The 22,935-nt window shown below is 44.2% G+C and overlaps 1 long non-coding RNA gene across 1 annotated transcript in view; it reads left to right on the top strand.

Annotated features, from left to right (window-relative positions):
* Positions 1 to 22,935, top strand: part of LOC112820744 (uncharacterized) — a 226,170-nt gene that overhangs the window by 149,887 nt on the left and 53,348 nt on the right. The window contains exons 13-16 of the long non-coding RNA XR_012379617.1: positions 11,077 to 11,203; positions 13,178 to 13,326; positions 15,291 to 15,436; positions 16,223 to 16,274. This is a non-coding gene — a long non-coding RNA (uncharacterized lncRNA). The remainder of the gene's footprint in view (positions 1 to 11,076; positions 11,204 to 13,177; positions 13,327 to 15,290; positions 15,437 to 16,222; positions 16,275 to 22,935) is intronic.

Genomic DNA, 22,935 nt, shown 5'->3' with positions numbered 1-22,935 from the left:
TGGTGTAATGCAGTCTGAGTCTAAAGGCCAGGGGAGGAGAGGGTGTAGATTCCAGTCTGGATCTGAAAGTCTGGGAAGCAGCAGTGATAAAGGTGGGGAGATCAGTGTCCCCGCTCACCAGTCAGGCAGAGGGGGCCCAGTTCCGCCTTCTTCCACCTTTCTGTTCTATTCAGGTCCTCAAGAGACTGGATGACACCCACCCACACTGGGGAGGGCAAACGGCTTTGCTGAGTCTACTAATTCACATGCTAATCTCACCTGGAAACATCCTCAGAGACACACCCGGAAATCATGTTTAGCCAAGTATCTGGGGCACCTGTGATCCCGTCAGGTCGACACACACAATCCACCATCACAGTGGGTCTTTGGGGAAAGCTGTTCTGATTCTGGGAATGCCGGGATTTCTATCATGGAATAAAGGCTATTATTGCTGAAAGAGCCTCACAGGGTTTCAGATGCTCGTAGGTCATGGGACAGATGAGGGAGCTGAAGCCCAGAAAGCTGATGTGACTGGACCCGAGTCACACGCCGAGTAGAGGCAGAGGGAAACCCGACCCCGATCTTTTGAATGTTAAGCAGTGTGCTCGTCACCCTAACACTTTAGGCTGACCATTTCGTGTGTTCCCCACAGAAGACAAAATGGCGAGATGGCAGAGGACCCCTGGAGCCTCTGGGCACTATGTGGCCGCCCAAACCCGGGTGGGTCAGCCTGCTTTGTGCCCCACAGAAAGACCCGCACTCCTCTCCTTTCCCATCAGTCTTTTTTTTGCCTTAGAGATACCAGCCATTCATGTCATTACCTTTCCCAGACTCTTGTGCGTGACTGGTGTCATTTACACACCAAGCGGAGCCCTTTCTCGCATTTTCTTCCGGCATTGACTTGAGTGAGAACCTCCGCAGGTATGCATACAACACCCTGGGGGGGTTCTCTGTGCCCTGGCACTCAGCAGAGGGAGGGTGAAGTGCAGATCTGGCTGGGGAGCCAGGGAGGGCCCTCTGCATCTCCCTGCCTCTACTTCCTCCTTCCTGCCCGCTGACCTCACGGCTTCTCCCGAACCTAACTGACAAGTAGAAACCCACAGCGGAGCCTGCGGTCGGAGCTCTGGGCCTGCAGAGGGGAAGGGAGCCATCCTATTTCTGGCACTGAAAAATGGCTCCCGCTGCGCGCTTCTGCAGATGACCCTTTCAGAGCCGGGGCTCCCGTGCCCCTGTCTGGAGCACGTTATCCAGGGACGAGGAGAGCCCTGGGGCGGCCTCGGCCTCGCCGAGCAGCTGGGGGAAAAGCGCAGGAAGACGTTGGCAACGTACAGAATGGCTTCTCCTCAGTGTTTCGTCGTCACGCTCAGAACAGTTTACCCGTTGAGAGGGAGAGCCTCTTTGCGTCACGAATGTGAATTTCTTGCAGGCCGAGTCCAACCAGCTGGTGTCCTTCCTTCTGGACACTTTCAAAGAGGCGTTTACAAGCCCGCAGATGTGTGTGGGGCGTGAAATGCAGGCCGCCTGTCCCCAGCTCAGGGAGGAGGGGGCGCCGCGCTCCCGCCGTTGCTCGGCTTCTGACCTCGAAGGCGAAGCGAACTGGAGGCAGGACGCGCGTCGACTGACGGTACAGAGGCCGTGATGAGAATAAGGAGCCCTTCCCAGAGCGGCCAAAGGGCGGGAGGCCGGCCGCGCTGCGCTCTCTGGGGCGACCAGCGTCTGTCTGGGACTCTCGAATTGGGGCTGACGGGGCGTGCGGTCGGCGCACAAGCGGGGAGGCTTCGGCTGTGTGGCAGCTCTCTGGAGGACTGATCCCTTCTTCCTCAGAAGGTGCTGGACGGCGTCTGGGGCGTGGGGACCCGGGAAGAACCGAGCCCCTGAGGCGGCTCAGTAAATGTGGGGGCAGTGAGTGAGTCCGCGTAAAGCTCCTGGCGCGGCACCTACCTCAGGGCAAGGCCAGGCAGAGCTCACTGTCACGAGGCACCTGCAAGGCAGGGACTTGCACCACCGCGTCCCGGAGAAGGAGGGCGAGCCCTGCTCACGGGGATCACGCGGCACCCACGCGGCTTGCACCCAGGCCCGGAGGGTGACCTCCCTCCACCCGGAATTTCCCTCATGGAAGATACCTCAGCAAGCCCCGGGAAGGAGCTTAAATAATTACCTTCATTTCCAGGTTCTAATAATGCCCCCATTTCAGGCTTGACCGCAAAGTCAGTGTCAAGAGAGAAACAAGCTTCAGGGGGCTTTCGATGCTGCACTCAATGTTGTGCAAACATTTGTTTCTTCTTTTATGTATTTTTTCCCTTCAGGTGGAGAGAGTGCTTTTCCCTGTCAGGACTAAAGGGAAATTAGTGTGCTAATTTCCTTGGAATGGCCATGATGTCAAAAATAGAAGCCACAGGAGGGGAAAAATAATTGATTTTGTATCTGAATATTATAGTTAACATCCAATAAGCAGCTACTATAGAAACAAAATTAAAAATTTGGATGGGTTGACTCCAAATAAGGGAATAAGATGGGATGATAGGAAGTTCTAATGCGCCTGCGTCTCCTCGTGGACCTTGGAGTCCTTCCCAGAATATACCTTATAACCTATTGTGATGCCCTCGCTCTAGAAGCCTTGTGCAGTACCTCTGCCCTGGGGCAGGAAAGGACACTTACAGGGAAGGACGGTCCTTCGGGAAGGAACTGGCTCCTCTCAAAAGTGGGTTTATAGATGTTTCAGCTCTAACTCATTTCCGATTCGATCACGCTAACATTTTATTTCTTTCATTAAGTGTCTCCTCCGGCCTGAGCCTCCAGTGTCTTTCTCAATGGCATCACCGCGTCCTGTGCCCCAGACTGCACAACCGGGCGCTGTTGGCTGTCTCGATCCCCTTGCCTCGCACCTCCAGTGGCTGCCGATTCTTCCCCCTCTGGTTTCCCCCATGCTTTCCCTCCTGAGAACCGCCACCAACGCATGCCTTCGCTGGCCTGTTAGTGTGCTTGCCAAGGACGGGGACAGACCAGAGTGTCCCCCCGCCCCCAGCTGTGGACAGAAGTTCCCTAGTGTGCGTCCCAGGCCAGGGTCTGCCCCAAAACAGGGCATAGTGGATGAGGGATGGACTGACAGAGGGACACCCAAGAACCAGCGAAGAACCAGTGGGCAGGGGGAAGTGAGGAGAACCAGGCAGGTGGGCTTGCCCCGCAGCCCCCAGATTGTCTCAGCGTGTGGCTGGCCCATGGGGCCCTCCACTACCTGTGCGCTAGGATCTCAGGGCCTCTGTTCCCCTAGACCTGGCCCTGGAGCTGGACCCTTCGTTGGACCTGCAAGAATTAGGTTGAATCTAATTGAGTTCTGGGCACCCTGCATTTCCACTAGCAAGGAATACACTCCATTCTGGAACTTCAGGTCTCCGTGGGCCATTTGCTTCTTTGTCTCAGGAGGACTTCCAGCTTCAAGAATTTGCTTGAGGAGGGGTTGCATACCACTCTCCTTCTGCCCTCCCCCAGGAGGACTGCTGTGGGGAGCCAGCATTTGGAAACTAGCTCATCCCTATTGAAATACATTGCATACTCTGACTGCCTAGGCCTTGCTTTCTTGGCTAGTAGACATTCTTCCCTGAGCACATTTGCCTAGCCCCGTCTTGAGTAGAGGGCCAGAGTCTCCAATGGGTGGTGGGGAGCAGAGGGCCCGCCCTGGGAATGATGGCCTGGGGCCCAAGGAGCCCAGGCTGATATTGAAGGAGGTGTAACGAGATTCCAAGTTGTGTTTGGCCTGGGTACTTGTCCCTCCTGAAAGTAGCAGAGGACCTCCCAGTGGGTAGCCCAGGATGACCCCTCTCTTGAGAGCTTTCTGTCTGCTGCATAAAAAGTCTGCTCTGGCCAGATGTGACACTTTCTCAACCTTGAGGGCTCATAACAGATTTACCCTTTCTTGACCCTTTGAGGCAAGACCAAGGGCTCCTTATTGAGAGGCTGACCTGCGAGAGCAGCTGCTATGTTTAGGTCCAAGCTGTCTCTTTCTAGCTCTGCCCTGACTCTCTGCCATGGGACCGTGCCCAGGCCTCAGGGATTCTGTTCGGGCTTCGCTGATGGCACGCGTCAGGGGACCTCTGACTCCAGGAGGCCTCTAAGAAGAACCAAGACTGCCACGTTCTCTAGAAAGAAAAGCCAACATTCTCCTTGTACTTCACCTCTCCTGGGTGTCTGGAGGGAAGGAGTAATGTGTAGTGCATGCAAGCTACCCTACCCTTGGTGTGACCCTCTGTGTCCAGACATCCTGTGACCCCTGTTTCCTGAACCAGCTGGGCGCTCTCTATGCGCTCCGTCCCCTTCCCCTGGAATTCTCTTTGGTTCATCCGGCCCACCCCACTGCATCCCTCCTCGTGTAGGAAACATCTGTGCAGGTATCTTGTCTCATGGCCGAGAGGCCTGGCTTCTCTGTCTGTGCCCATTGTCGACTAGACGTGTGTCCCTGGGTTATGACTTAGCCTCGCTCAGACTCATTTTCTCACCTGTACAAGGGGGATTTATAAGGCCATTCCTCTTTGGCAGGTAAGTGCCTGGCACGCAGAAAATCATAGCAACTGCTCAAACTTTTGTTTGTTTTCATGCCCATGAACAAAAGCAGCGCCTCCCCTCTCCAGCCCGTGCCCCTGAGCCTTTTCTTATGTCCCCGGTCGGATTTGGTTCTATGTTTGACCCAGGTTTCAAGAGGGATCATTAAAACATTTTTTTTCTTAATTAGAAAAAACAGGAGTTAAATACTATTTATAGCTCCCACTGCTTCAACAGCTTCTGCCCCCTTTGAAGGAGCCAGGGGTGGGGATGTTTTATCGGGCTCTCTCGGGGGCTGCTCTCACTCCCCACAGTTCCATAGAGCTGTTAGTCCTAGATGTCTCTCTCCTCCTAGAGCGTCAGCCCGTCAGAGCAGAAGGAAGGAAGGAAGGCAGGAATACATGAATGATACAGTGCTCATGATACTTGACCCAAGATTTTCAAAGTGATTAATACCCCCAGCTGTCCTCTCTTCTCTTCCAGTTAGGGTTGAGAGTCTTCTGTTGTGCAACCATTTATTTCTTACAATTTTAAGAATCTTGTCACTGAAGCCGTCTCAGATTTAGAGGAATAAATTGTATATCACTTTTTCTCTATGAATGTTGGGAGGAAGGTTTGGGATATGGACTGCTGGTTAAAATGCGAGGGTGCGGAGGGGTCAAGTTGTGTATTTTCTGACTGCTCAGTTCTGATATATAGTATTGCAATGTCTTTCCTTCACTATGAGCCAAGGTGGAATTTCAGGGATTGACTAAAGGGGGAAGTAATTCATTTCTTCCTATCATCCCATCTTATTCCCTTATTCTTTTTTTTTTTTTCCTGTGCTCTCTCTTCCTGTTCCATTCCGAACGACATTTCTTTGTCAGGGATGTCTCTCAATGATGAAGTGCTTCTACCTGCTGCTTCCCAACAGAAATCTATCCAAATATCTGTTTGGATAGATTTAGGACAGATAAAAATGCTAAAAATAGCTAAAAATGTCCCTTTACTTGGGACAGAAACCTAAGGAAGGGTTTTAACTGATGGCATCTGACTTATTCCCATTATTACTGGAGTTATCCAGCTTTGAATTCAGTAGTCCTCTAGAAGTCTAGATCTTTTTGGCATTAAAGAAAACATGAACAGCTTGAGTAAATGATCTAGCTCCACCTAATCCTTTCTGTTTTATAGAGATTGAAGGTAGTTGGCCATCAGGAGAACACATCGAAACAAAAGGGACTTTGATCCTAAGCTGGACTCTGAATCTTTACGAAGTGGGCGATGATCTCAGTAAGAATGTCTTGTGTGAAGCCAGTTTCATTCCGGGTGAAGTGTGTGCTTGAAGTTCCTCTGCTAACCTGCCTCTGTGTGCAGGTGGGACGGGATGGATGGAGGACCTTCACTGACAGCCCGCCTACCTTGGGCCCCTTTCTGTAACCACGAAGGCCACGTGGACATGTGACTCTCGAACTTGTGGAAGTGAAAACTGCAGTGGTACCCCCATGTTTATTTTGGGGCTTCTGACTTGGGAGTCTACTCACCTATCTGAAGGGCTGGCTTGAAGCGGACTTATTTAGGACCTTTCTTTATAGAACGCAAAAGCCTTTGTTCGTAGCCTTGTCTTGGTTGATAAGATCTATGGGCATTAGAAGCAAAGATATCTTCAACTATAGTTTTTCACCACTTGCATTTTTTGCCCCAACTTCTGTGGTCAAGGCAGAACTGCCCCGAGTTCTGGTCTTACTGCCAGAATGTGGCCTGTGTCTAAAAACCCGGGACCAGCAATGTCTGATCTGGTGGGGTTTGGACTGTTGCATCCCCAGAGATCAATCAAAACACAATCACAGCTACCCTCCTCAGCACCCCCATCCTTCAGAAGGGCAGAAACTGAAGCTATAAAGAGTATTTAACTTCTGGGTTTTTTTTTTTTTCAATTTTGATTTTTATATGATCCATTCTGAGGTCCTGTTAGAACATAATGTAGAATTTGGCTAGAGAAAAACCAGTGTGACTTGTATGACCTGCTTCAACCACTTCAAGTGTAGCTGTGGTAATAGCACTTTCAAGTTTCCAATCAATTTATTGCACATTCATGTGCCTTTGTGTAACCTGCCTCTTGAGGGCATCCTCCAAAACGTGTGTAAACTTGGAAGGAGGGATAACTTACCCCAAAGATGTTCTGTTAATTCTGCTTCTAAATGGAGCCATAGAAGGAATTGGAAACCCTCTCCATCTCCACTATTGTACCCGTCCCTTAACTATCACCTGGTGTCACTGCCACAGAGCCCTATGGATGCTTGTCCATTATGTGTTGATGTCCTATGTTCTCTGCCCTGCACAGGCTGGGTGATGGTCCATGGGTGGCCTCTCAGGGGACAGTTCTCCTAGTCCACTATGGTAGACTTAGCCAGGTTTTCCCTGGAGCAGGGCCAGTGCCTGGGGGCTGTGCTCTGAGGCGTTACCAGCACAGGCCATACCAGAACGGCCCTCCCCAACAAGCCTTAGGCCAGCTATTAAGCCCCAGCCAACAAACAGACTCCCGATGGCTTGCTAGGTGAATTCCTCTTTGGGACTTTGCATACCTTTTCTTACAGACCTTGGGTCAAGGCTACCACTGGTCTTCCTCACAGGCTCTTAATTTTGAACGTCTGGTTCTCTTGTTTCTTCCTCAGTTGGCTTTGGGATTCTCCTATGTACCTCTTAGCCTGTCTTTAGTGGCTAGTTCTTCATACCAAGAGGATTGAGATGTTTGCTTTTGTTCAAGCACAAAATGTCCACTAGGTCCCAAAGGAGACCCTTAAGTGACACATCATTGAACAAAGAAGACGTGTTCTGAAATGGATTTGTATCACACACAAAGAAGGTTGTGTGTGGAAAAAAAAAAAAAAAAGAAGGCCGTGTGTGTCTGTGGTGAAGGGTGGTGGGTTGGGTGGGTAGGAAATATTTTTGATATTCAGTTACAAAAGATTCAAAACCACACTGATAATGGTTTGCATATAACGCTCATGATCTCTTGCTGTGGACACCTAATCTCTCTACAAACTCTTCAATATCAGAAAGTCTCACTGGTTATTTGGTGGTTAGTTAACCCATATTTCTAATGCTTCAAAACTGGTTTCTAAAATTTAGGTAATTCCTTTTCATAAGAACAAATTCTTCAAAATTTGCAGAATATTTCTTTAAAAATGACTTTTGAATTCTAATATTAAAAAGTAGACCTATGTTAAAGATTAATTTTTTACAATGTATTTAGAATCTTCAGGCCCATAACCCTTAGATGAGTACAAATGAATGCCTATCAGATATCTTATTTAACTCATTAATTAGTGAGGGAGCCAATAAGGTGTTACAACCAGCTCAAAAGACAATTCAACATATACACACACACAGGCAATCAGGAGCGCTGAAGTGAATTTACAAATAGATGCAAAGCTGGTTGAATCCCACAGAGCAATAATCAATTGCATCACCACACAACACAATTTATATTTCTAGAAAAATAATTTCTATTATTAGTGGAAAAATGGAATGAACAATGTTCTGTCAAAACAGGCTGCAAGTGGGGCACCTGGGGGCTCAGTCGGTTAAGCGTCCGACTCTTGATTTCAGGTCAGGTCATGCTCTCAGGGTCATGGGATCAAGCCCTGAGTCAGGCTCCATGCTCAGTGGGGAGTCTGCTTCTCACCCTCTCCCTCTGCCCCTCCCCCTGCTCGATCTCTCTCTCTCTCTCTCTCTCTCTCTATCTAAGTAAATAAATAAATCTTAAAAAAAAAAAAAACAGGCTGCAAATTCTGTTCAAGTGTTCTTGAACTTGGCATGTTTTCTTTTGCTAATCATTATACTGACAGACTCTGTTTTACACAATTATTACTTCTTTCTCCCCCAGGAAGAGAAAAAGTCTTCTCAGGATGCACATTAATTTTAGAAGCTTAAAACCATTAGGAAAATCAGGTGCGATAAATTTAGAAGTTGTTAAAAAGTTTGTAGAATAGTTTGACTTTAGAAGAATGTTTACTTAAAAATCTTTCTTTCCAGCCATAAAAATGAATCAAAGCAAATAATTAAACATGAAAATGGGCTGTAAAGAAAGATGAGCATATTGCTAATGCGGAGAGTCATTGTGTAACGTTTGTAAAATGTGCCCTTACCTGCGGCTACTTGTAGACCGGCGTGACGTGTAAGCCCTTCTCATGGGGTCTGCCCCACAGGGTGTAAGAAAATGGGAATAAGGCTCTAATTGTGTTGGAATTTATAAAGGGTCTTGCTGTGTAATTTAGCCTGGTTACACCAACTGGACAATATACCAGAATGCAGAATTTGTGCTGTTCTGGAATGGATCCCTGTGCACTGCTCTGACACAAACATTTTATCTGTCAGCTCCTCGGATATTGAGAGTTTTCTCCATACATCCTTCCCAAGAATCTCCTCGGTTTCACAACCGAGAGTTGAGTGCATTTTGAAAGCCATTTGAACCTCACAAGTCATGCAAATCTGTTTGTGGATGACACAACTTGGGAGTCTTAAGAAGGATGAGCCAGAGCAGGTGTTGTATAGTTTGGCTTAAATACAGTTCCAGAGACCACTTAAAAAATACTCTTTCCTGGATTTTTTTGCAAGGGTTTTTGTTGTTACTGTTGGTCAAACAGACAATGTCAAGAAGAGAGTTGATCGAGGGGATCCATTCGAGATCATTTAGGCCCTAAGTCACACAGTTATTCTGAAATCTGGACTAGATCCCAGATGCCACCTGCGTCCGGCCACCTCTGCCCTCCATCATGCCCACTCCCTCGATCCCTAAGGACTAGGGTGTGGAACTTGAAGGAAAAAAGTATAGAGACCATTGTGGTACGGGGACGACCACTTGGCTTCCAATCAGAAGTTTACTGGGTCAAGATCTTGTCTTCCTGGTCATACAGACGTGAACTCCGCAAAGCGGGGATAATACTGCTGAATTCACAGAGTCCTTTTTATGTAGATTAAATAAAACAATGTCTGTGAAAACATATCTGGCACATTCGAGGTGGAGCACGGGGGATCAGACCATGACCTGATGCAGGTGTTGGGTCTTAGATTATTCCAGTGTCACCTTTTTCCTCACTTCATTCAGCCAGGGGATCACCAGTGCTGACTGAACTCCTTCTACAAACCGGGGATGCTCTGGGAGTTGGGAACATACAGATAAAAGTGTCATCCTATGCCAGCCTTTTGGGGAGGGCAGGGTTGGTTTGGTGTCATCCCATCTTCACCGTCCCTGTGGAGACTCTAGGGACACACAGGTGAGGTGTCAGCCCAAGCTGACAGGAACCCTAGGGGGTTCTGAAAGCCTCCTGCAGAGAGGCTACTTACGGTTTGTCAGTGTTCTAAGAGAGTCTCCAAAATCTCATCAAGAGTGAAAACATCCTGTGATCTGGACAATGAATAGCGTTATGTTTGTGGCCCTCTGGCTTGTGTAGACTCCTTATCATTTTGGGAAAAGAATTCTATTCCAGTAAGAGCAGTTCTGCACTCTGGCTCAGGATTTCCCTTAGAATATAGAACAGAATGGTGTTCCCACTGCTCAGTGCTCTGTGAAAACGGGTCCAACCGTTGGAGACAAATTCTTGCTCTATCCCCCTCCCTCAAGAGTCATGTTCTAGAAAGATTTTCAGAGGATGCACAGACCTACTGAAACCTTGTGTTGCTTACCTCTGGGGGTGGAACTGGAGAAGAGAAGGTGAGATTATCAATATTTATTTTATAAACCTATGGATTATCTATTTACAAGGAGCACATCATAGTTTGTGAGTTAAAAAAATCCTACGAAATAAAGAAAAATAACCAAAAAAGGATACCCTGAGAAAGGTTCTGAGAAGTCCTGCCATAAGAAAACCTAGCACTCCCCAAATGTTTCTGAGCAGGCACCCCTCACCTGGCTCTCTGGAGCATGCTCTGGGAAGCCCTGCTCTCACAAACATCCATTTTTAGAATAATTGAACTTTAGAATTAGGAAGGGAGTTGGCACATAACCCGTATGCCTCATATTACTTGAGAACAAATTGAGGTTCCAAGAGTTTAGGTGGCTTGCCTCAGGTGACATGGCTCAGTGGTAGTAGACAGGGCAGGAGCCCCCCATCTCCTTCACCAGGGAGGAGAAGCCTCCCACAGCCCACTCCTGGGGGGCAGGGCAACTTCACCTTCATTACTGAGACAGGTGAGCAACAGGGGCCGAGGTAAACAGGTGGTATGTCCTGGGAAGTCACAACACCCCTAAGTTGTGTGTATGGAACATCTCACGTCTTTTGGAAAGATAAATAAGCTTTCGGATCTGGGCTCAGGGTCCTGCTATCACCACCCTTAGCTGTAAGAATGTGTTGTCACCCCTTTCTCTCCTGACGCCGCAGGAGAGAGGGTCTGGAGCAGGGTGGCCCGCCTCGTGACTGGAGAGGGTCTGGAGCAGGTGGCCCGCCTCGTGACTCTCTTGGCCATCCCTTGAGTCCTTGAGGACCCCCTTGACACACTTATGCCGGACTTCCCAGACTCCACAGATGCTGGACAGAAGGAGGAAGCACAGGAAATGACTGACTTTGAGCATCCCTCCCCTAGGTCCCAATAGGACGTTTTGTGGGAAAATTTGTGGGTATCAACCAGCCTCTTCTACCAAAGGAGAAAGCCGCCTGCCCCAGTGCTTCGAGCTGTTGCCAAGGCGACTTCTGCCTCCATCCATTCCCAGGTAAGAAACTCAGAGGAACTGTGCTTACAAGGGTACACGGAGGGGACAAGTGGCCCAGCTGTATTTCTACAGCCAGCAAAGCACAGGAGGGCAAAGCCATAGGTTTTAATTTTGACATTCCTTAATTTAAAAAATAAAAACAAAACGGAACACAACCAGCATGTTTGCCAAGACTGGGCCTGAGGTCCCCCAGGGAATGAGGAGGAAAGGAAGGTGACAGGGAGCTGGGAAGCGTCAGGTTGCCTCCAATGGGAGGTGGCCCACGTCGTTTATAAAAAGGTAAGTGCACCAGCGCAGGAAGGCCCCCAGCACCACACTGCAGCTGTGATTTATGAGGAGGACACCGGCTATAAATCAAACTGCTTTGTTTTAAGTATTAGCTTTAGTGTAGGAAATGAATGTACATGCAAAGAGAGTGAGGAAAAATGGCACCGTATTCTAATCTACGCGCATGATAGAATTAGGTTTCAAGCTGGAACAAAGTTTTTCCACTCTTTGACAAAGTGCCTTTGCGTGGAGTTCTTTGGGGCCAGAGAGCAGAGAGCGACCACTGGGGGCCTCCAGGTCATGGGGAGAATGGCTTTGTCAGCTGAAAGACAGCCAGCCTCAAAGTGGGGTAGTAAACCCTTTCCTCATTGTCTTCGTGAGGAGCGGTCTTTCAGACACCTCCAAGCTTGTTAGCTACAGCAGATTGATTATATATCCAAAGGGGGAACGGGGGATCTGTGCTTGCAAGCAGTTCTCCAAATACTTGCGCGTCACAGGGCATAATTTGTCACGGCTGTAAAAATCAAGGTGTTCTGATTTCTGAATAGACCTAAGAAAGACCCTTAGGTCATCTTAATACGTTATGTTTCTATCATATCTAATTGTTCATTCAATATTGCCTGCATGCTTCTGCCTAACTGGTTTTCCGGTTCTTCCTGTTTTTGATAGCTCCTTGAGGTCACTTGAGACTGTCGCAGAAGGCTGACATCAGGTCACCTAGAGCAGAGTTAGTGCACAGCCTGATGGGCCCCAGCGGGAAGGGCTTCAGAGCTGGAAAGCAAGTTCATTCCTTTGGCTGCTGGCGGTCCCGGATGCTCAGGGCCCTCAGAGCATCTCTGCCCATAAAACATCCTGGGGTGTCATTATTAGCACCCCTACCTTTGCACCTTGCACAATTGCTGCTCCTGGTGCTAACTCCGTCACCCAGGAGGGAAACACTAGACTGTGGCCTGATTCTCGTCAGCCCCCCTGTAACTAGGGATGAGAAAGAAGATGTGGCTGGACAACACGCAGCCGGCACTCAGAATTTCTCGAATACGTTCCTTCTACTTATTGGAACATTTGATACTGTTTACCGTCTTAAGGGTTCATCATTATTTCATATATGCAGACCTTGTATCCCTCAAGAGATGAAAAACTCCCTGAGAGCAGGGCTCAAACCTTTGGTCCTCTTGTATTTCTTAAAATGCCTACTAGCACTTTTGTTCGGGAAATAATAGACTGTGGATATACTCGTCTTGAACTGAATGTCTGTGGAGATGACAGAAGTGAGAGCCACTGCATATAATCGAAGTCCAGGGGTTATTCAAAGCCCCGATTTCAGCTGTGGTATTTAGTGTTCTTTCCCCTAAAGCCTCTTATCATAAATACCACTAGAAAAAAACAGGGGGATTATGATATCATCTCTTTTTGCTTCTCCTACTCTCCTGCTGGTATTGAAATGATCAAGAGAGTACAAAAGTGGCCAAAAAAAAAAAAAAAAAAATCCCACGCAGCGGGAAGACATGCAAAGAACATAGGGAACCACAGACAGGATGGCTCTAGAATCACTGAGACAGACCAGCACCGTAGAAATCCCTGCCTATTTCTTGTGAAACTATCAAGTCTCAAAGTGTCCAAATAACAGAAGCTTCTCTTTGGTTTGGTGATCGCTTTCCCAGTCAGGGCGAGCTCATTTTTGTATATTTGCATATGTTTTCACCTTAGAGTTTCGGGTTGACTTTGAAGTTCATTCTTTCAAGGACAGAAGGGAATTCCTAAGAGTTCACTGACAGTAAAGTTCATGACAAAGAATTTCGTCTGCATAGCATTGCTGTGCATTTCTGAATAGACCCAAGTAAGACCCTTTGTAAAAGGTAAGTGTGCTGGAGGGCCCTCCAGACTTGGCTGTTCATGGACATTTTTATACTTTCTGTTTTAAAAGAAAATCTTTTCACTGAATATAAATGTTCTGCTTCTAATGAAATTTTGAAGCTTTATATGCATCTAATAGAGGGTGGTATGGCCTGAGGATGACATACAGATGATCAGAACTTTCTAGAAAATTGTTGGCAGGGAGAACCACGCCGCCATATTACCTGTGAGTGGCGCTCTGTGGATTCCAGCTAAGACAAAGACCAAGCTGTACAAATACCGGAGGGGGACTGAGGCTGAGCTGGGTAAAGGGAAAACCAGAAAGCTTCTGGAACTGCTCATTTGTTACTTGAACAACCATTTATGGAGGGTATTCCACTGGGTGTTGAGAATGTATGACCGAGGACAATGCAGTCCGTGCCCTCCGGGAGCATGGGGTCTCTCGGGAGGGAGGGCTGTTGTAATAGACATGTCTAGATCGGACAAGACAGAGGAGACGGGCCCTCCTCCAGCCAACCGAGGGGGGTGCTGGCGGAACGGAAGTGTGTGTGGGGACAAGAGATTTGATTCACCTTTGAGTGATGTGCCCTGTACCCACAGAAGTGGGAAAGGCATTTCAGCTATGTGGATGGACACCAGGATTTGAAAGGGCAGTGTTTGGGTAGGTGCCTTTTCCAAAGCACAAATGTGATACAAAATCAAGCCCTCTTTAATCTTAAACCTTGATGACTGGTGCATGAGGGGAGGCGCTGGGCCAAACCGCCCCAGCGTAGCCTCTGGCGATTTTTCCTTGTGTTCTCATCAATCCTCACTGTTGCCCGGCACAGGGCTCAGTCTGTGTTTGTGGAAGAATCAATGAGCCTCTCAAATTTTTATTTCCGTCATCTCCTTTTAACACCGAGAAATTAGTGGTAGTAGAAGAAAATGTAACTGTACCTTGTAATTTATGGCTCTCTTGGAGAGAAGGATGAGATTTTTCATTTCCAAGAAAGTTTACTCTGCGTTATCATAGCCTGCTTTTCTCCCCGTCAATCAGCAGGGTTCTTCTAAGGCGACTGATAATTTTGCTAAGTGAGCTACCGTCTCCCTGGCCCTGTGGAAGGAGCCAGTGGTTTTTATTTTTGAGAGTGAGAATTTTAAAATATGAGAAGTCTGTAAACCGTGGGTTCCCTTTGTGCCAAACTCAGAGGTAGAGCACAGGTCCCTCACTTTTCAGTTTTCTTGCCTTCCCACACAAAGAAACCACAAACAGGGAATTAGGACCGAAACACTCAAACACCACACGTACACCACGGGCCACGTCTCCCTCAGCAGAGGCGACCAAAGAGGGCACTCGTTTTTCAAAAGACCTGAACTGGGCCCACCAATCTGACAGATAATCATAGCTACACTTCTGTAAAACCAGCCATGTGCTAGTCCCTCTTTCAGTGTTCCGCAAGCATCAACTCATTCGATCCTCACAACACACTCGCGAGGAGGAAACTGCGATCATCTTCCTTTTACAGGGGGGCAAGCTGAGTCACAAGGAGGTTAAGAATTTGCTCAGCGTTACCAGCTGGTAAATGCCAGAGCTGGAGTCCTGGCAGGCAGGCTGTGCTAACGGGCAGAGCACCCCACCTCCGCTCTGAAGAAGGCAAAATGCTGTCCAATGGAGGAGATGAGCACAATACCGTGATGCTCATACGCATTGTGGTTAAAAAAAAAAAAAAAAAGAAAGAAATATAGGACATTGTGTTTGCAGTTTAAAACAACTTTAAATGTTGTTGTAAGACAATAGCAATTAGAACGGTTGTGACTTTTCTGTTTTTCAAGTGACTGAGATGTGAGTTTGGAGACCTAGAATTTTATGAGCATTTTCCAAAGATAAGAATCCTTAAGAACTAATCACAAAACGAGAACCATGGCCAGTGAGCACATATTCCCTTCCTATTGATTAAAAAAGAGATTTTATTTATATTTTGGATAGTTCATACATGCATATGAGACAACATTCAAAACGACGAAGAGAAGACAGTGAAAAGTGAGCCTCTCCTTCACTTCTGATTCGTAGTCACTGAACTCCCTCCTTCAGAGGCGAGTAGAATTAGGTGATTCTTCTGTAACCTTCTGTAGGTAAGCTGTGCACATATAATCTTATGTATCTACATATAGAATATTTGGGGTGGGCGGCAGAAATGGTAACTTACTATGTCTGAAGAGTTCAGTACTTTGCTTTACTTAAGATTGTATGCTGGAATTCAATATGAGCTTGGTCTGTAGTAGTATATTGGGTCTTGTCAAACTAGTCATTACAGTTGCTTATCGTTGCTTTTTATATTGCTTATGAAAGCAATAGATTTCTCTCTATAAAATTTGCATCCAGCCATCATTCTAAATTATCTTATTGCTTGTGATAGTTTTTAAATGATCCCTTGTGTTTTCCCAGTTAGAGGTCACATAATCTGAATTCCTTTTTCTAATTTTCGTACTTAATGGATATTTCTCTTACCAAGTTGGATGCACGAGTACTGCTAGAACAATGTCAATAGTTGTGACAATGGGCATTCCTATCTTTTTCTTGACTGAATTGGAAGCTACTACCTTATCTCTATGAAACATGGTATTAATTTTGGGACTGATGCACACACACAAATTAAATCTACATACACACATACTTAATTGACATTCTTTTTATAGATGTTATATTTTAATATCATATTGATGAACCATCTATCTTTTCCTATATTTCAGATCATTTATTAAAAATGGATGTTAACTCATATAAAATGTTGCTTAATCGTATATGGAGATGATTACTTGATTTTTTTCTTTTGATATGTCCAATGATGATTTATTTTTTTTTAGTTAAAAAATTTTTAATTCCAGTATAGTTAACATACAGTGTTATCTTAATTTCAGGTGTACAGTATAGTGGTTCAACACTTCTATACATGACTCAGTGCTCATCACGGTAAGTGTGCTCTTTAATCCCCTTCATGTCCCTCACCCACGCCCGCACCCAACTTCTTCCTGGTATAACCATCTTTGTGTTCTCTGCAGTTGATCTCTTTTTTTCTCTGTTCTTTGTTTTGTTTCTTAAGTTCCACATATGAGTGAAATCATATAGATTTGCTCTGACTTACTTCATTTTAGCATTATACCCTTTAGGTCCATCCATGTTCCTGCAAATGGTAACATTTTGTTATTTTTTATGGCCAAGTAATATTCCATATATTTATATAAATATATAAATATATATATAATATTCCATATATATCACATCTTCTTTACCTGTTCATCTGTTGATACTGACTATTGTAAATAATGCTACAGTAAACATCAGGATGCATATATCTTTTTGAATTAGTGTTTTTGTATTGTTTGGCTAAATACCCGGTAGTAGAAATACTGGATCATATGGTAGTTCTATTTTTAATTTTTTGAGGAACATCCATACTGTTTTCCACAGTGGCTGCCCCAGTTTGCATCCCCACCAAGAGTGCATGAGGGTTCTTTCTTCTCAACTTCCTCGCCAACACTTGCTGTTTCTTGTGTTTTTGATTTTAGTCATTCTGACAGGTGTGAGGTAGTATCTCGTTGTGGTTTTGATTTGCATTTCCTTGATGATTACTAATGTTGAGCATCTTTTCATGTGTCTGTTGGCCATCTGTTGGTCTTCTTTAGAGAAATGTCTGTTCATGTCTTCTGCCCATTTTTAAATCGGATTTCTTGGTTGGTGTTTTGTGTGTGTGTGTGTGTGTGTGTGTTGAGTTGTATAAGTTCTTTTTATTTTGCATACCAACCTTTTATTAGATATGTCATTTACAAATATCTTCTCCCATTCACTAGGTTGACTTTTAGTTCTGTTGATTGTTTCTTTTGCTGTGCAGAAGCTTTTTATTTTGATGTAGTCCCAGTAGTTTATCTTTGCTTTTGTTTCCCTTGCCTCAGGAGTCATATCTAGAAAAATGTTATGGCCAATGTCAGAGAAATTACTGCCTGTGCTCTCTTCTAGGATTTTTATGGTTTTAAGTCTCAGATTTAGGTTCTTAATTCATTCTGAGTTTATTTTTGTGCATTGTGTGTGACAGTGGTCCCATTTCATTCTTTTGCATGTAGCTATCCAGTTTTTCCAACACCATTTGCTGAAGAGACTATTTTTTCTTCATTGCATATTCTTGCCTCCTGTGTCGAAGATTAACTGACCATATAATTGTGGGCATATTTCTAGGCTGTTCATTCTGTCCCATTGATCTATGTGTTTATTTTTATGCTAATATCATACTGTTTTGGTTACTATAGCCTTGTAATATGTCTTGATATCTGGGATCATGATAAACCTCCAGTTTTGTTCTTCTTTTTTCAAGATTGCTTTGGCTATTTGGGGTATTTTGTGGTTCCACACACACTTTAGGATTATTTGTTCTAGTTCTGTGAAACAGGCTCTTGGTATTTTAACAGGGATTGCATTAAATCTGTAGATTGCTCTGGGTAGTATGGACCTTTAAACAATATTTGTTCTTTTAATCCATGAGCATAGAATATCTTTCCATTTATTTATGTCATCTTCAATTTCTTTCATCAGTGTTTTATAATTTTCAGAGTACAGGTCTTTCAATTCATTTGTTCAGTTTTTTTTTTTAAGATTTATTTATTTTATTTTAGAGGGGGGTGGTGGAAAAGAGGGAGAGAATCTCCAAGTAGACTCCCCACTGACCATGAAGTCCAATGTGGGGCTTGATCCTACAACCCATGAGATCATGACCTGAGCCAAAACCAAGAGTTGGAAGCTTAACGATTGAGCCACCCAGGTACCCTGGCTCAGTTTATTCTTAAGTACTTAACTGTTTTTGGTGCAATAGTAAATGGGATTATTTTCTTAATTTCTCTTTCTGCTTCTTCATTTTTAGTGTACAGAAATGCAATGGATTTCTGTATATTGATTTTGTATCCTGTGACCTTACTGAATTCATTTATCAGTTTTAGTAATTTTTGGTAGAGTCTTTAGGATTTTCTATATACAGTAGCATGTCATCTACAAATAATGAAAGTTTTTCTTCTTCCTTACCGATTTGGATACCTTTTATTTCTTTTTCTTGTTTGATTGCTGTGGCGAGGACTTCCAGTACTACGTTGACTGAAAGTAGTGAGAGTGGACATCCTTGTCTTCTTCCCAATCTTTGGGTAAACGCTCTTGGTTTTTCACCATTGAGTATAATGTTATGTGTGAGTTTTTCATAGACGAACTTTATTATGTTATGTTCCCTCTAAACCTACTTTGTTGAGGGCTTTTGTCATGAATTGATTTGTACTTTGTCAAATGCTTTTCCTGCCCTATTGAAATGATCATATGGTTGACGTGATGTATCATGTTGATTGATATGTGAATATTGAACCACCCTCACATCTCAGGAATAAATCCCACTTGATTGTGGTGAATGATTTTTTTAAATATATTGTTGGATTTGGTTTGCTAACATTTTGTTGAGGATTTTGCATCTATGTTCATCAGAGATATTGGCCTGTAGTTCTCTTTTTTTCTGTAGTGTCTTTGTTTGGTTTTGTATTTGGGTAATGTTGTCCTCATGGAATGAATTTGGAAGCTTTCCTTCCTCTTCTATTTTTTTGGAATAGTTTGAGAAGAATAGGTATTAAGTCTTCTCTAATATTTGGTAGAATTCCCCCGTGAAGCCACCTGGTCCTGGACTTTTGTTTGTTGGGAGTTTTTTTGATTACTGATTCAATTTCATTGCTGGTGATCAGTCTGTTCAATATCTATTTCTTCCTGATTCAATTTTGCGGGGTTATATGTTTCTAGGAATTTATCCATTTCTTCTAAAGATGTCCAGTTTGTTGGCATATCATTTTTTGAAATAGTCTCTTATAATTCTTTGTATTTCTGTGGGGTTGGTTGTTATTCCTCCTCTCTGATTTCTAATTTTGTTTGAGTCTTCTCTTTCTCTTTCTCTCTCTCTCTGGCTAAAGGTTTTTAGTCTGAGTCTGACTAAAAGTTTATCAATTTTTTTGATCTTTTCAGAGAAACAGCTCCTGGTTTCATTGATGTGTTCTATTGGGTTTTTGTTTTGTTTTGTTTTGTTTTGCTTTAGTTTCTGTTTCCTTTATTTCTGCTCTAATCTTTATTATTTCCTTCCTTCTACTGGTTTGGGGTTTTGTTTGTTCTTTTTCCTAGCTCCTTTTGGTGTAAAGTTAGGTTGTTTATTTGAGATTTTTCTTGCTTCTTGAGCTAGGTCTATGTTGCTATATACTTCCCTCTTAGAATAGCTTTTGCTGCATCCCAAAGATTTTGGACCATTGTGTTTTCATTTTTATTTGTCTCTCTCTTTTTTTATTTTCTCTTTGATTTCTTGATCCATTTGTTGTTTAGTAGCATATTATTTAACCTCTGCATATTTGTGTTCTTTCTAGATTTTTTTTCTTGTTGTTGATTTCTACTTTCACAGTTTTGTGGTACAAAAGGATGCATTGAATTTGTTGAGACTTGTTTTGTAGCCTAAAATGTGATCTAATCTGGAGAATGTTCCATTTGCACTTGAAATGAATGTGTATTTTGCTACTTTAGGGTGGAATGTTCTGAATATATCTGTTAGATCCATCTTGTCCAATGTGTTATTCAAAGCCACGGTTTCCTTGTTGATTTTCTGTTTGGATGATCTATCCATTGATGTAAGTGCGGTGTTAAAATCCCCTTCTATCATTGTATTATTTCATTTATGTTTATTATTGGCTACTTCATGTGTTTTGGTGCTCCCATGTTGGGTGTAAAAATAGTTACAATCATTGTATCTTCTTTTTGGATTGTTACCTTTATGATTAGGTAGTGTCCTTCTTTGTCTTTTGTTACAGTCTTTGTTTTAAAGTCTATTTTGTCCAACGTAAGTATTGCTGCCTCAGCCTCCTTTTAACCTCCATTTGCATGATTTTCCATCCCTTCACATCCAATATGCATGTATCTTTAGGTCTGAAGTGAATCTCCTGTAGGTAGCATATAGAGAGGTCTTGCCTTTTATCCATTCCCTGTCACCCTATGTGTTTTGATGGGAGTGTTTAGCTCATTTACATTCAAAGTAATTATTGATAGGTACAAACTTATTGCCATTTTGTTGCTTGTTCTACGGTTGTTTTTATAGTTCTTCTCTGTCCCTTTCTTCTCTTGCTCTCTTCTCTCACAGTTTGCTGGCTTTCTTTAGTGATATCCTTCGATTCCTTTCCCTTTATTTTTTGCATATTTATTATGGGTTTTTGATTTGTGGCTACCATTCAGTTTATATATAATATTTTATGCAAATAGAGGTCTATATTAAGTTGATGGTTGCTTAAGTTTGAACCCATTCTTTACTCCTATCCCTCCCCACATTTTTAAAAAAAGATTTTATTTATTTATTTGACAGAGAGAGAGAGAGAGAGAACAAGCAAGGGGGAGCAGCAGAGGGAGAGGGAGAATCAGGCTCTCCACTGAGCAAGGAGATGTGGGGCTTGGTCTGAGCCAAAGTCAGATGCTTAATCAACTGAGCCACCCAGGTGCCCCACCCTCCCCACATTTTAGTATATGGTGTCATACTTTACATCCTTTTTCTTTTGTGAATCCTTTGACATATTTTTATAGATATACTTAATTTTACTGCTTTTGTACTTTCTACTTTTCTTACTCCTGCTTATGGCTTTTCCTTTCTATTCAAAGAGTCCCCTTTAACATTTCCTATAAGGCTGTTTAGTGGTGATAAATTCCTTTAATTTTTGTTTGTCTGGGAAGCTTTATCTCTCCTATTCTCAATGATATACTTGCTGAAGAGAGTAGTCTTGGTTGCAGGTTTTATTCTTTCAGCACTTGAATATACCATGCTACTCTCTTCTGGACTGCAAAGTTTCTGCTGAAAAATCAGCTGATAGCGTTTTGGGGTTTCCCTTGTATATAACTGTTTTCTCTCGCCGCTTTTAAATCTCTCTCTTTATCACTACTTTTTGCCATTTTAATTACTATGTGCTTTGGTGTGGACCTCAGGTTGATTTTGCTGGGGACTCTTTTTGCCTACTGGATCTGGATTTCTGTTTCCTTCCCCAGATTTGGAAAATTTTCAGCTATTATTTCTTCAAATAAATTTTCTGCCCCCCTTTCTCCCTCTTCTCTTTCTGGGATCCCTATAATGTGAATGTTATTATGCTTGATGTTGTCACTGAGGTCCCTTAATCTATTTTCATTTTTTATTCTTTCTTCCCCCCATCTTCTGTTCAACTTGATTGCTTTCATTACTCTGTCGTCAAGGTCATTTATACATTCCTCTGCTCTCTCTTGTCTACTATTTATTTCATCTAGTGTATTTTTAATTTCAGTTATTAAGTTCCTCATCTTTGGTTCCTTTTTATGTTTTCTGTCTCTTTGTTGAGGGTCTCACTGAGGTCCTCCACTGTTTTCTTAGTCCAGTGAGTATCTTTATGACCATTACTTTAAATTCTTTATCAGGTATATTATTTATTTCTGTTGCATTTAGCTCCTGTGCTGTGATTTTTGTCCTGTTCTTGCATTTGGGACATGTTTCTCTCTCCTCATTTTGTCTAATTCTCTGTTGTTTCTCTGTATTAGGAAAGTCAGCTATGTCTCCTGCTCTCAAAAGTAGTGGCCTTATTAAGAAGAGGTCCTATAGTGCCCTGCAGTGCAATGTCCCCTGTTCACCAGAATCTGATGCTTCAGGGGTGTTGCCTATGTGTGCTGTGTTTGCCCTGCTGTTGTGGCTGGGCTGCATTTGCCTTCAGTCCAGTCATTTGCAATGATTCCCTTTGCCTACCATGGGCCTGGCTTTGTCCATGTGTTGTTAGTGGGCCAGTCTATGGCCTTTTTGGGCTTGAGTTGAGTTAGGGCAGTTGTTTGCCAGAGATGCAGTATCACCAAGCTGCAGAGTGCTTTCCCTGTGTTGTCCCCTGAGAAACTTTAGTTGGTGGTCACGTCCTGCAGTGAGACCTGATGTCTCACCCTTCCCCACTGCTAGAGTTGCAGTTGGACTGGTGTGTGTGGTTATCTTCCCCTCTCTCCGGGGCAGGAGTCACTTTGGAGTGATGCTGGTCCCTGTTGGGGCTGCTTGTACACTGTTAGTTTGTGGCACTGCATTGGATGGATTCTGGCCAAGGGTATACTGAGGGGGCTAATCTGCAGGGGAATGCAGGGACAAGGTGCACAGTGTCAGCAAGGTTCATGCTGATCTACCGTGGGAGGAGGCCTGCAGCAGCCTGAGAATTTCCTGCTTAGGCTGGCCAAGTTGGGAGGGGCAGATCTACAGAAGCTCACCAGGGTGGGATGTGTTGTTAGCGAGCTAGGTGGAGAGCTGTTTCCAGCAAGTGTCCATGTATCTAGGCTGGGTGTATCTCAGCAGGTGTCCATGGATCTAGGGTCCTGTGTCTCAGCAGGGGCTGTTTGTTAAGCTGTCTCTTTAAGAGTGGGGACTATTTTCCTCTTGCTCTCCAGCTCTCCGAGAGCCAAGCTCGCTGAATTTTAAAGTTCCAGGTGCTAAGCACCACTGATTGTAAGAACTCATGTAGCCAGGGCCATCTAGTTTTCAACGTCAAATGTTACGGGGATTTGTCTTCCCCATGTGAGTCCCCCTACGTCTGGGGGGCTGGGT

This window comes from Callorhinus ursinus, unplaced genomic scaffold (genome assembly GCF_003265705.2).
Source record: "Callorhinus ursinus isolate GAN/ISIS: 27379988/994484 unplaced genomic scaffold, GSC_fseal_2.0 scaffold10, whole genome shotgun sequence".
NCBI classification, from domain to species: Eukaryota; Metazoa; Chordata; class Mammalia; order Carnivora; family Otariidae; genus Callorhinus; species Callorhinus ursinus.
Note: the sequence above shows the minus strand (reverse complement) of the source record. Positions and strands in the feature narration are given on the sequence as shown.